Genomic DNA, 13,109 nt, shown 5'->3' with positions numbered 1-13,109 from the left:
GGAATAATAAACAGAGGCCTCAATAAAACTGAGTTGGGTCCGCAACCACCAAACTTTAAAACAGTGTTGAATTATATTCACGCTTTATGTTGAATGTCAAAGCCATCATCTTCACTATAACATTAATCAATCACATTGAAACTCTCTTCCCGTTCTTTTAATTAAGATAGACTCATTTATTTTTCCCACGCAAACACTTCCATATTTCGCTCACTTTGGACATGTCTGTGCTTAATGTTTTGTTTGTGAAACACAATTTTTCAGTTTCACTGCGCTGTCTCCATGAATAATCATGGGAATGGAATGGCCATTGGTTCTAAAGGTTTGTAACACACTAGGAAAAGTTTCACTGCTGACCCAATGCTCTTTCTTTAGAAGCGGTGTTTGGGTTATGGTTGGAGATAAAGGATGCTTTGGAATGTGAGCTGGTTCTATCGTTGGCGTCAGATGAAGAGAGTAGCCGCTGGGAGAACCGGTCGTAGGACACATCCAGTGGGAAGATTGTGATTAGAGGGAGCCGAACGACAAGGTCGGTGTATTGAGCTCCATCTGGTGCTGTACACATTTGCCACTGTGATGTTATTTTTCGGTGGCCAATGAACAACTTCCTCCAGTGATGAGTTTTCCCTTTACTATTCTCAATCTCTACCTAGATGAATTCAGCATTCTACTCCTTAGATTATATATCATCTCTCACTATCGCCTTGATCTCATCTTTAATTAAGAGCACTTACCTTCCTGCCTATGATTCCATACTGCCTGATATCCTTGGATATTTAATTCCCAATCTCCTGCACCCTGCAACCACGTTTCTGTAATGGTCATTAAATTATACCGCTTTGTACTGATTTGTGCCACAAGCTTACTGATCTGGTTACGAATACTATGGGCATTCAAGTCAACTGCCTTTACACTCATGTTGCTTTTAAAATCTTGTAATCATTTACTCTTTTGCACTTCTGTTTTCTTCACACCAAACTTACTTTTTCTTTTCATGTATTTTTTTTTTTTGCTTTCTTATCTTTATCCTCACTTTTCTCTTTTCATTCCCCAATGTGTTGCACACACGCCTAACTATTTGGTTTAAAGCCCTATCCATAGCCCTAGTTATGCGATTCGCTAGTATCCAGATCCCATCACGGTTTAGTGCAATCTGTCCCATTGGTACAGCTTCCACCTTCCCCAATACTGGTGCCAACTTCCCACGAATTCAAACGTACTTCTCCCACACTAATCCTTGAGCCACGCATTTAACTCGATAATCTTCTTCACCTCCTGTCAGTCTGAGTCTCATCCTGGACCATCACTGGGAACGTCTCATAATCTGCAGTGAGTATTCGGGATCCATGGCTACAGTGGTGATTGCGCAATCAACATTTGGACAATTGGCAGTGGCTCGCCACCAATTGAACGTTTACATGATCAAGAAAAAAATCAGCATTCGTTGCAAAATTATAATTTATTGGAGCAGTAGTTAGGAAAAGGGTTAGTTTTAATCCTAGCAAGCTGTACATAACCAGGGATGGGACTACAGATTAACTGATGCTCATTATTTCCGGTTGATTTGAGACTGAGGGAGCTCTGAGCGAAGCTTTGGATGGAGAGATCCGGGAATATGACAAGTGCTCATGCGGCCGATCGATGGCGCCGTGAATCAATTGGGCCTCCTACGCGTGGGCCTTCTTTCGAGAGTGCACGCTTTCGCATCGGCGGGTCCGGTTAGTCTTCTGCACTGTAATTTGCTCAGCTTGTGCCGTTACTAACACGACTCTTTAAAAACATTTTATCATACTACTCAATTGCTGTTCTTGCTCCGCACATACGAAACATGGTCTAGTTCACGGAGGATAATATTCATTCTGCCTTTCCAGATCAGTTAGTACCAATCGCCAGCTGGGCGTAGATCTGTAAGGGAATGGCATGTGATTGGTTACCGTAACACACCCACCCTGCACCATTCCCCGCCAGTTTGCGTGTATCGGGCAACATCACGCGTTAATTCCAGAAAAAAAAGGATGTTATATTATGGAGCAAAGTGTGTCATTCACCTTTAATTTCCCTGATTAAAGCCAACAACAAAATGCAGGACCCTCTCTTTCGGTCGCTGAACCTGCCCCTGTGATAGCCTTCGGATTTCGATATGATTCTTCAGTCCCTGTTCTGTGTAATCTTGTCCAGTCCTGGACTTAATATATCTCAAATATTCTACAGCCCATGGACTTCTTGCTGTCCCTTAAATACAGAATCTGTCGGCCTTGCATCGTCTCTATCTCCCTCCCCATCTAACGCCATCATCATCAATGCCCTTCCCTATCTATGCAACTCTCTTCAGTCTCTGCACTGCTCTCTGTGTAACTGTTTAGGCAACTGCTCGGCACTCTATTTGCGTAACCCCTCCAACCCGTTTACCCCTCTGTGTGACCCCTCCAGCTCCAAAACCCTCTATCTGTGTAACCCTTCTAAACCTTTCACTATCTGTATAATTCGTCCAAATCCTAAACCCCTTTGTCAATGCAGCACACTCCAACCTTTATCTCCTCGCCGATATGTAATCCTCTTTTTTAAGCTGTTTCCCTGCAACTGAAATCTCCTCAAATACCCTGTCCAATTCCACTTCCTGTTGTATTCTTTCTCTTCTTCCGCAACTCCACGACTTCCCAAGATCTCCGCACTCCGATGTTGCGGACTAACGCCACCAGTGTCTACGCTCACTGCTGCGGGTCTGGAAAGCCGACCGCTCCTCCTTTGAAGTCCTCCCGCCGACCGCTCCTCCTTTGAAGTCCCGCCGCCGACCGGAAGAGACCAGCTACAAGTCACATGAACGTGTATGGTTTGTTGTTAAATTCTGTCTATTGGCGTATTTGTAATTTGTTTTAAGTCGTTGAATCCTACACAAAGGTCTAAAAACAACAGGATTGTTCCGGGTAACTTCAACTTCCCTCAGATCAAGTCGGATCTCCTGAAAGCAAGAGATTTATACAGCGCAACATTTTTAGTGAATTCTAAATAGTTTCTATATCAATGTGCAGATGTTCCAGTAAGAGGATGGGACAAAATTGAACTGGAGTGTGATAATGAGCTGACTTAGTGACTAATATTGCACTGGGAGAACATATATTATAAATATCATTAATTCGAGCACAGTAAATTTGCAGAATATTAGAAAGAAACTAGGGGACGAAAACTGTGAGCAACTGTTCGGGAGCAAGTATGGAGTCAGGCAACGATATTGGTCCAAAATGAAAGGGAATCTTTTGCTTACAAACAAAAACTTTGCAAAGCTAAAAAAAATTCGATGAGTCCGTAAGAACTATAGAGAAGCTAGAAACTAAACTCGAAGCGGGGAGGAAGGTCAGAAAGGACAATGAAAAGTCATTGGAAAGTTGAATTAGAGAGAATCCCGGGGGTTCTATACATACAACAAGAGCAAGACGACAACTGGGAGCGGGTAGGACATGGAATGACAAATGAAGGAACATGTGCATGGATGTGAAGGATGTGGTTCAGTGTTTAACATCAAGAAAAAAGATGTAGAAAGTGGCGCAGTCAGTGTGGAGGGTAGGAATTTTATTCTGCACTATAAAATAAAGAATGAGGTATTACTGTGCCTCTTAAGGAACATTAAGTGGGTGCCTCGATAGGATAGACGCCGGGTTATTAAGAGGGGCAAAAGATGAGATTGCTGAAGACTTGTCCTGTATCTCAGTGTCCTCTATAGCCACAGTCGAGGTCTCGGAGAACGTGTACGTAGCTAATTTTCCATTATTGTTGAAAGGAATTTGGGATAATCTTGAACATTATAGGCCGGAGAGTTTCGCATCAGTGGTAGGGAAGTTACTGGAAATAATTTTTTAACGATCGGATTTATGAGCGTTTGGAAAACCTGTCTTTATGCGGGGAACTTCGTATCTTCCGAGCTTGATTAAAACTTTTGACCAAGTGACGATGGTGTTTGTTGTAGGCAGAGCTATGGATGTTGTCTACATGGATTGTAGTAAGGCGTTTAACAAGGTTCAATACAGAAGGCTCAATCGTAAATTAAGATGCATGGGCTCTGTGGTGAATTTGCCGTTTGGATTCAGAACAGGCTTGCCCATAGAAGACAGCGGGTACCGGTTAAAGGGACTTATTCTAGTTGAAGGGCTATATCCTGCAGGGATCCGTACTGGGACCTTTGCCATACGTGATATATATGTGATATATAAATGACCTGGATGAAAATGTAAATGGGTTGGTTATTAATTTTGCAGATGATACCAAAGTTGTGCACAGTGTAGAAGGCGACCAAAGGACACAGATCAGTTGCAGATACGGGCGAATGACAGAGAAGTTTAATCCCACCAAGTGAGACATGCTGCAATATAAATGGATACACTTCGCGGCCTCGTTTTAAAGCCTTCCTGTTCCCTCCCCGGGCGAGAATGCTGTAGGGGGCGCATATTCACATTCTCGTCCCACGCGCGGGCTTTTCCCCTTGCTGGTGAAGCAGACTTGGTGCCCTTTTTGAGACCGGCCACAATGCCGGCGCGCGTCACTTTGTGAGCCGGTTCGAGTGCGCTGGGAAGTGCGTCGCCACAGTACACTGTTAATGCCGAGAGCCTTAACACCCGTGACGTACAGAGGGAATATGGAGTTGACGACACAGCTTGTTAGAGTGGTCAGAAGGCACATGGCATTTTTTTCTTTATCTGTCAAGGAAATGAGTTCCAGAGTCGGGAAATTATGTTAGATATTAATAGATCCCGCAGTTAGATTTCCAGATAATATTACATTCAATTTTGACCAGCTCCATATAAGGAAGGCTGTTGAGGATTTGGGAAAAAATGTAGAAGAAGTTTTCTGGGATGTTGTCTGGAATGGAGTGCATCTGATATGAGGAGAGTCTGTCCTTGCGTACGAATGCTTAGCATTGTCAATAATCGCTCCCATTCCTCCAACAAACAAGAACGTTTAGTGTGGGAACAGCTTCATCCCACAAGCCATAAGAATACTAATCTCCCCGCCACCACCCACGTCTCAGCACCTATGAAGTGCCAATAGCGTTCTACTGTTTACCTTTGACTTGTGCTGTAATTTATTTTGGATTACTATGGTTATATTGTTTAATGTGGGGTGTGTAAGTCATATGTACTGTGTTATGCAACTTGGTCCGGACGAACATTGTTTCGTTATACATGTTTGCGATATACATGTGTCCGGCTGAATGACAATAAACTGAACTTGAGCAAACATGGGTTGTTTTCTTTGGAACCTCTGAGAATGAGGGGCTATTTGATAGAGATTTGCGTACTATGAGATTTTTAAGAACATGGATATTCTTCAAGTGGAAGTATTTAGTGTCTTTGGGTATTTGATTACTAATTCAATTAGCTCATTTGAATGTCGTAGGTTGAAGGACCAGTTCCCATGTTGTACTATTCTAAGAACAAAGCAATTTCCTGCTTGTAAATGGCATCAGTGGATACAAGAGTGGAACCCTGTGTGGTGTTCTGCTGTTGTAGCCCATTCTCTTCGAAGTTCGGTGCAATGTTCACTCCGAGATGCTTTTCCGACACCACTGTCGTAACACGTGCTAATTTAAGTTACTTTCATCTTCCTATCATCTTGAAACAGTCTGCCCATTCTCCTCTGATCTCTCTCATTAACAAGTCGTTTTCATCCACATCACTGCCACTCTCTGAGTGTTGCTTGTTTTCATGTTTTTTGCACCAGACTCTGTTAGCTCTAGAAACCGGTGTGCCTGAAAACGCCGGGACATCGCATTAACCTGAAATTGAGTCTACTTACATCAGATTCCCGATCCTTTCGCCGGGTGCTGGTACTTTTGCCTGCTGGTTCTTCTTTTACTGATTGAAAGAGATGTTTAGAAGTGTGTTATTCTTCAAAGGAATTATTCACCGTTTGGTGAGAGGTTCAGGTCATGATTGGGTTAAGACCAGCACGTTACCTGGCTTGCGTTCCTTCCGATACTTCCCAATGGCCACTGTGGTCGTCCCTACAGCAATGAACACGAGGGTCGCCGCCAGGCCAGTTGAAAGCACATGACAGAGTCGGAGCTGCAGTCTGTCTGAAGGACATAGAAACGACTTCCAATTGAAAATAACTTAACATCAGTTCCAATCTGCATTTGTTGGCCTATGTGACCTAAATACTCAACAGATTGTACATAACCTCAACGTATTATCAGAATCAGGTATTTGTTGTGAAACTTACTGTTTTGCTGTAGCAATATATTACAATGTGCAATATTCAAAACCTAAAACTGATCCTAAAACTATTCAGACTCTTATAGTTCCGTCTTGAAACAATGCGTAGAGGGCATGTCCTGAGTGATGGGGTCTATAATGATAGATGCCCCTTTCTGAAGCATGGGCTTTTGAAGGTGTCCTGGATACTGAGGAGAGTGTTGGCCATGATGGAGCCAGCTGAGTTTAAAACTGATACATTGAAAGCAGAGGTTGATGGTTTCTCGATTGGCAAGAGCGTCAGTGGTTTCCGGTAAAGTCAGGAGAATAGGGACGTGAAATGTCCGTAGTTGTATTTGTGAAGTGTTGCATTGTAAATACATTAGCTGCCCAGGTATGTTCGGGGATTGCGGGTGAAGGGAGTTTTGTTTAGTGGTAAGATATAAAATCAAAATGGAGGAAAATGTAATGCATTACGTATTTTGTATTGTGGCATTCCTTCAATAAAAAATTAAATTACAGAAGAGGCAGATAGAGTTCAAACCAGATTGTGTGAGGTGGTTCACTTTCGTAGGTCAATTATGAGGGCAGTATAGAGTATTAATGGTAAGACTGTTGGCAGTCTGGATGATCAGAGGGATCTCGGGGTCCGAGTCCATAGGACACTCAAAGCTGCTGCGCAGGTTGACTGTGTGGTCAGGAAGGCATACATCAACCGTGGGATTGAGTTTAAGAGTCGTGAGGTAATGTTACAGCTTTATAGGGCCCTGGTCGGACCCCACTTGGAGTACTGCGCACAGTTCTGCTAACCTCACTACAGAAAGTATGTGGAAACTATAGAAAGGGTGCAGGGGAGATTTACAAGGATGTTGGCTGGATTGGGGGGCATGACATAAGAGCATTGGTTGAGCGAACTAGCCCTTTAGCCCTTGGAATGACGGAGGATGAGAGGTGCTTTATAGAGGTGTATGAGATAAGGAGAGGCATTGATCGTGTGGATACTCTGCGGATTTTCCCCAGGGCTGAAATGGCTAACACGAGTGGGCACAGTCTTAGGGTGCTTGGAAGTAGCTGCAAAAGAGATGTCAGGGCAAGTTTTTCTTTTACACAGAGAGTGGTGAGGGCATGGAATGGGCTGCCGGCGACTGTGATGGAGTGGGATACGACAGGAACTTTTAAGAGACTCCTGGACAGGTACATGGAGCTTGGAAAAATAGAAGGCTATGGGTAACCCTAGGTAATTTCTAAACTAAGTACTTGCTCCGTACGGCATCGAAAGCCGAAATTCCTGTATTGTGCTGCAGATTCTCTATGTTTCGATGCTTCTGTATTGGTACCACTGAAATGGGAATAAAAAGGGAGAAAGTCATGAAAGCAAAATACAGTGAGTTAAGAACGAACCTGAGAAGCATGCCCTCAAAGGTAGTAATCACGGTATCGCTGCCTGGGCCACGCGACAGTGAGAACAGGAATAAAATGAGGTGGTGGCAGATAAATGCGTGGCTGAAGAATAGGAGCAGGCCGGAGGGATTTAGATTTCTGGATAATTGGGAATTCCTCTGTGCAGGTGAGAGCTGTACAAAAGAGATGGGTTGCATTTGAATCCCATGGGGACCAATATTCTTTCTAACAGATTTATTAGAGCTGTTGGAAGTGATTTAAACTAATACGGCAGTGGGGGTAGGAACCAGTATGGTAGAGCTGAAGATGAGCAGGCAGGTTCACAATTAGATGATGGGTGTAACATGAATGTAATGAATAACAAGCCATCGATCGGGTTCAAATGCAAACAGAGCAAAGTGTTAAATGGTACAAAAGCAAAACTCAAAAGGGCAAAAATGCAGGAATGAAGGTGATGTGTTTCAATGCGCGTAACATTCGGAACGGAGTGGACGAACTCACGGCGCAATTAGAGATTTGTTGGGATGACTTTGTAGGCATCAATGAGTCGTGTTTGAAAGAAGGCCAGAGCTGGGAGCTTAACATCAAGAGATATAATTTGTATTGAAAGGACAGACATGAACGCTTAGGTGGTGGTTGGGTTCTGTGGGTAAGGGATGGTACTACGTCTTTAGAAAGAGTTGACAATGAGTCAGAGAATGTTGAATCTTTGTGGGTGAAGTTAAGAAATTGCAAGGTTAAAAGATAACATGATAGGAATCATGTATAGGTATTCTGGGAATCATACATGCGTCTCCTAATATTTGCCAAGATGTGGGATGGAGATTGCAAAGAGATCTGCTAAAGAGATGTATTTAGATTAATGCAACAATTATAATGGGAAACTTCAATATGCATGGAGATTGGAAAAGTCAAGTTGGTGTTGTATGACAAGACAGGGAATTTGTTGGTGTCGAAGAGATAGCTTTTTGAAGCAACTTGTGATTAAGCCTACTCGCCGAAAGGCCATCTTAGAGTTGGTGTTGTATAATAACCCAGATCCTATTAAGGAGCATTCCGTCACGGAACACTCAGGAGGCAGTGATCATATTATTGAAATCGTACTGCAATTCGAAAGAGAGAAGCGTAACTCACAAGTAACAGTATTGCAATGGAATAAAGGGAATTACAGTATTGCAATGGACTAAAGGGAATTACAGAGATCTGAGAGAGGAGCTTGCCGATGTGGATTGAATAAGGATACTGGCGGGGATGATGGCAGAGCAGAGTTAGCAGAATTTTCTCGGAATAGTTCACAAGTCGCGGGATAGATATCTCTCACAGAGGACGAATTTCTCAAATGACAGCGGTGGCTGACAAAGGAAATTATGGACTGCCTAAAATCCAAGGAAAGGGCATATACAATAGTGAATGTATGTGGGAATTTGGATGATTGGAAAGCTTTTAAATCCAACAAAAGGCAACTAAACACCTACAAGAAGAGAAAGGATGAAATAGGACGACAGACATGCCGTTAATATATAGCAGAATATCAAAATATTTCAGCTACATAAAGAGTAAAAAGGAGGTGACAGTTATATTGGACCACTGGAAAATTATGCTAGTTATGTAGTAAATGGGAACAAAGAAATGGCAGATGATCTTCATGGGTACGTTTCATTTGTCTTCATTGTGGATGGCTCCAGCAGTATGCCTGATGTCCGGGAATGTCACGGAGCAGCGGTGAGTGTCATTATTAGTACAAAAGAAAAAGTGATAACCATGAGTTACAGTAGCTAATGTGTGTGTGTGGGTGTGGCGGGTGGTGGGTAGTGACGGCGGTGTCAGGGCGGGAAGTGAGGCCGGTGGCCGTCATTCAGGAACTAACGGAATCGATAGAGAGAATGTTCAAGTCACGGGAAAACATCCCTACAGTGTCACACTCCCAATGGTGGGAAGATTTGGCCAAAAGGCAGTGAGAATGTTGATCTCACTCCCACAGGGAAGGTTGGAAATGAAGAGCAAAAGTGCAGGACGACGAGGAATAGAAGGTTCCTGTGATGGCGGGGGCGGTGGAAGGGGGTGGTGGGCGATGGGTACCGACGGACAAAGCACGCTCAGGACACTGAGAGCTAAAAGCTGAATAAGATGTCGGAGTCGATTTAACTGTAATTCTGATTGAGGCTCCTAGACGGTACGTTATCCGCGACTATTCCCCCTAACCTACGGCCAGCAGCTGAGTAAAGACAAGACACGATAAATAAACCGCTAGTTTCTCTTTTACTTAGAGTTGTGTTACATAAGTTCAAATCACTGCGCGGGAAATAGCTCCTGAGTCTACACACAGAGGTAGTTCAGACATAGCACAGTGGGGACATTTCTACACAGAGTTATCCTTCGCAAAAAATGGATTATTATTGCCAACTGTCCTGAAATTATTAAACATTCTGATTGTTTCCATAAGCGAACGTTACTACACAATTACATTGCAATGGGCTGCTGCACAGACCCAATCATTGTTTCACTGCATTAAACAAGAACAAACAACCCGCGTGTTCTGCCAGCCAGCAAACTCTCACTGCGCTCAGGCGGACGAAGCGATGGTGTTGCGCATCGGCGAGCTCAGCGAGCTGTGGCTCACGCTGCAGGAATAGCTCGAGCCCTTGTTCCAGGCAGCGATGGGTACCCGCAGGTAACTGCTCAGTCTGTAGCTCTGGTCGGTGTCCAGGGACACGGGCCCTGTCGTCACCCCGCGCTCAGTCTCGACTCCATCGACGCTCCAGCTCAGCGCTTCTAAGCCCGACTTAAAACCATTCACCAGACAGGTGAAAGTGGTTGAACTCGAGCCGGCCTCCTCCGGAGAGGGAGGGAGCAGGAGAACTGAGGGCTCCCCGGACTCACTACCTGTGTGAGAGAGAAGGAGGGGAATAGAGACAATATTATTTCATGGATTGTTTAAAGATAGAAACACTAGCACGAAAATAACACAGGCATTGGGACACAGGCACATTTGAGCCCTCGGGTACAAGCCTCTGAGTGAAGAGTTGCAGGGATTATTCGCAGCCTTTCGTGGCTAGGACGTGACATAATTTATTTCTAAAAATATCTTTGAATCCACTCTGCTCTCGGCACCGCATTGTGTTAAAAGATAACTTCAACGCTACTCAACTTCTTCGCTAAATCCCCACACCGTTCCCATATGATTGATCCCTCTATTGCAACCAGTTCTTTGTTGTTCTCCAATAATCCCAAACCTTGAACTCTTTGGACAATAACTGAAAATATTCCATCTTCAGTTGTTAATACAACGATGTCTCCTTGGGATGTCCCGCGTCGGAAAAGCTCAGTGAATATCCAAGACTCGGGACCCTGTGGCTGAAGAAGAAATGACTGAAAAAGAGCTGGTTTGTGAACGGGTGAGAAGAGGGAAAATGCAAAAGGTCTCGTTCAGAACCAGACTGCATTCCGAACCCGTACTAACCCGCCTGTTGCCGCTCGACTCTGCAACCAGCCTGTTCTCTGCCCAACAAATTTCCCTTGTGCGTATTATTTTTCATCTGATGTTTTTGTCCTGTGTTTTCGAAACTCATAATGACGCGGTTCTTCATGAGAAACTGCGAATTGTGTTATCTTGAAGTGGTGAACATTCTGTCCTGTGGTCCAGGATTTACCGGACCCTAAAAAATTATGGAATATTCGCGACAAACATGTTCTCAGAGGTGATGAATAACGAGGGAAGGGTCAATGTCATGTTTGTGGTAGCGATCTTTTCCCCGAATTAGGTGTGAACATTATTCAAGATAGTATGTAAGATAGCGAAAGGATCGACAGTCAGGATGTTTTCCCAGGGCAGAATTCTAAGCCAAGAGGAGAAAAATTTAAAGAAGTTCGGTGAATTTTTACTTTTTAAACAAAGTGATGGATGCATGAGGAGGAGGAAGATAGGGTAGGGACGTTTAAGAATCTGTTAGACGGAGACATGAGTATGATGAGAATGGAGGGATATGGGGTATGTGCAGACAACAGGGATTGGTTTAATTTGACATCATAGAGGGGGCGCTATAATATACTATTGAATGGTTCTCTGGTCGGATGAGATGCACGATTGAACTCACAATCTACCTCCTTATGATCTTGCAACTTATCTACCTGCACTGCACTTCTTGTGTGGCATTTAATTCTGCGTTAATCTGTGTTTAACTCAATGCACTGTCATCACGTAATCTTTATGGACAATATTCAAGATAGTGTAGATATATGACAACTCTCCCCTGGACGGGGTTATTCAGCTGTGGGCACTGAGAGTGGCTGTAGTAGAAAATGTTTGGAACTGAATGAGGGAGTCACGTACTCTTAACATACAGGATAGTGCCTGGACCGCAGATTAATCCATTCTCCCACGTTTCACAGTAATAGACAGCGGAATCCCGGGGCTCCAAACGGCTGATGGTCAGGATGTGACTGTTGCTGGAGGTGTCTCTGGACGGTTGGAAACGGTCTGTGATCCCTGTCTCTCGGTGTATATTATTGTTTAGGTAACGTTCTAACAACCATTCCGGTTTCTCCCCTGGACGTTGTCGGTACTAGTTCATGTAGTAACTGCCAACATTACCGTTCTGTATCCGACACTCTAAGCGGACGGTTTGTCCCGCGGAAACAGGTCCAGCCATTGGGGTCTGATTGAGGACTGGGACCGCGTGGATATCTGCAATAAAACACAATAAAACCATGGGTGACTTGCAGCGCAATAACAATCAGCAGTAATCCCAATTTTAAGGGATAAACCGTGCGTGAACAAATCCGACTCTCACCTACTAAATGGACCAGCAGAACCCACAGGAGCTGCAGACAACGAGCGCCGAAAAATTCCGACCGAACCATGCGCTGTTCTGCAAATTTCAAAAACCGCTCTGGTTTCAGAGTCTACAAACTGGGTTCTTCGGGTCCGTTTATTAATTCGGATGCAAATGAGTGGGCTGCGCCGGGGAAATAATGTGGGCGGAGATTGACTTGCTGACCTTCGGAACCATTGAATGGCCACCTTGCTGATTTTTAAAACTTAATCCCTAATTTCAAGATTGTTTCACCTTCAGTTGTATCAACTATCCAGGCGTGTAGAACTTTGCAGAATACTCAGGCCAAATTTATTTTAGACATTGTTTCGGCTGCTTCCCTCCGGAACAATCGGTGTGGGTGGCGGTGCCACTTGGCCTCTTGTCTCAGCATAGAATGGCTGATGAGAACAAAACCTCACAATATCACATTAAATTTCTATAAAGTCTCTGTGCCATCCCCGAATTACCTCGACAATGCATTGGCTCCTAACTGAGAATCTGTCATTCCTGCCGAAAGCATGTCGTTGCTTTGCTTGTGAGAGAATAAAGTCTGTCACTAAAATGCGCAACCTCCAACCGAAAGTGTGTTTTACTCTGTAGACTCTAAAGCGAGCCTGGGCAGAATTTCATGTAACGGCATACATTCGGGTCAGAGATTGTGCAAAGAGGTTACAGTGGAAAGCAATCAACGCAGCAGGGCATGAGGAGT

General features: G+C 44.0%; 1 pseudogene; it reads right to left on the bottom strand.

Annotated features, from left to right (window-relative positions):
- Window positions 1–10,149: 10,149 nt before the first annotated feature.
- LOC132400077 (immunoglobulin lambda-1 light chain-like) lies at window positions 10,150–12,446 on the bottom strand (annotated as a pseudogene).
- Between the last annotated feature and the right edge of the window lie 663 nt (window positions 12,447–13,109).

The sequence above is a fragment of the Hypanus sabinus genome, chromosome 9, assembly GCF_030144855.1.
Source record: "Hypanus sabinus isolate sHypSab1 chromosome 9, sHypSab1.hap1, whole genome shotgun sequence".
NCBI classification, from domain to species: Eukaryota; Metazoa; Chordata; class Chondrichthyes; order Myliobatiformes; family Dasyatidae; genus Hypanus; species Hypanus sabinus.
The sequence above is the reverse complement of the archived record's forward strand: the minus strand, read 5'-3'. Positions and strand labels throughout refer to the sequence as shown.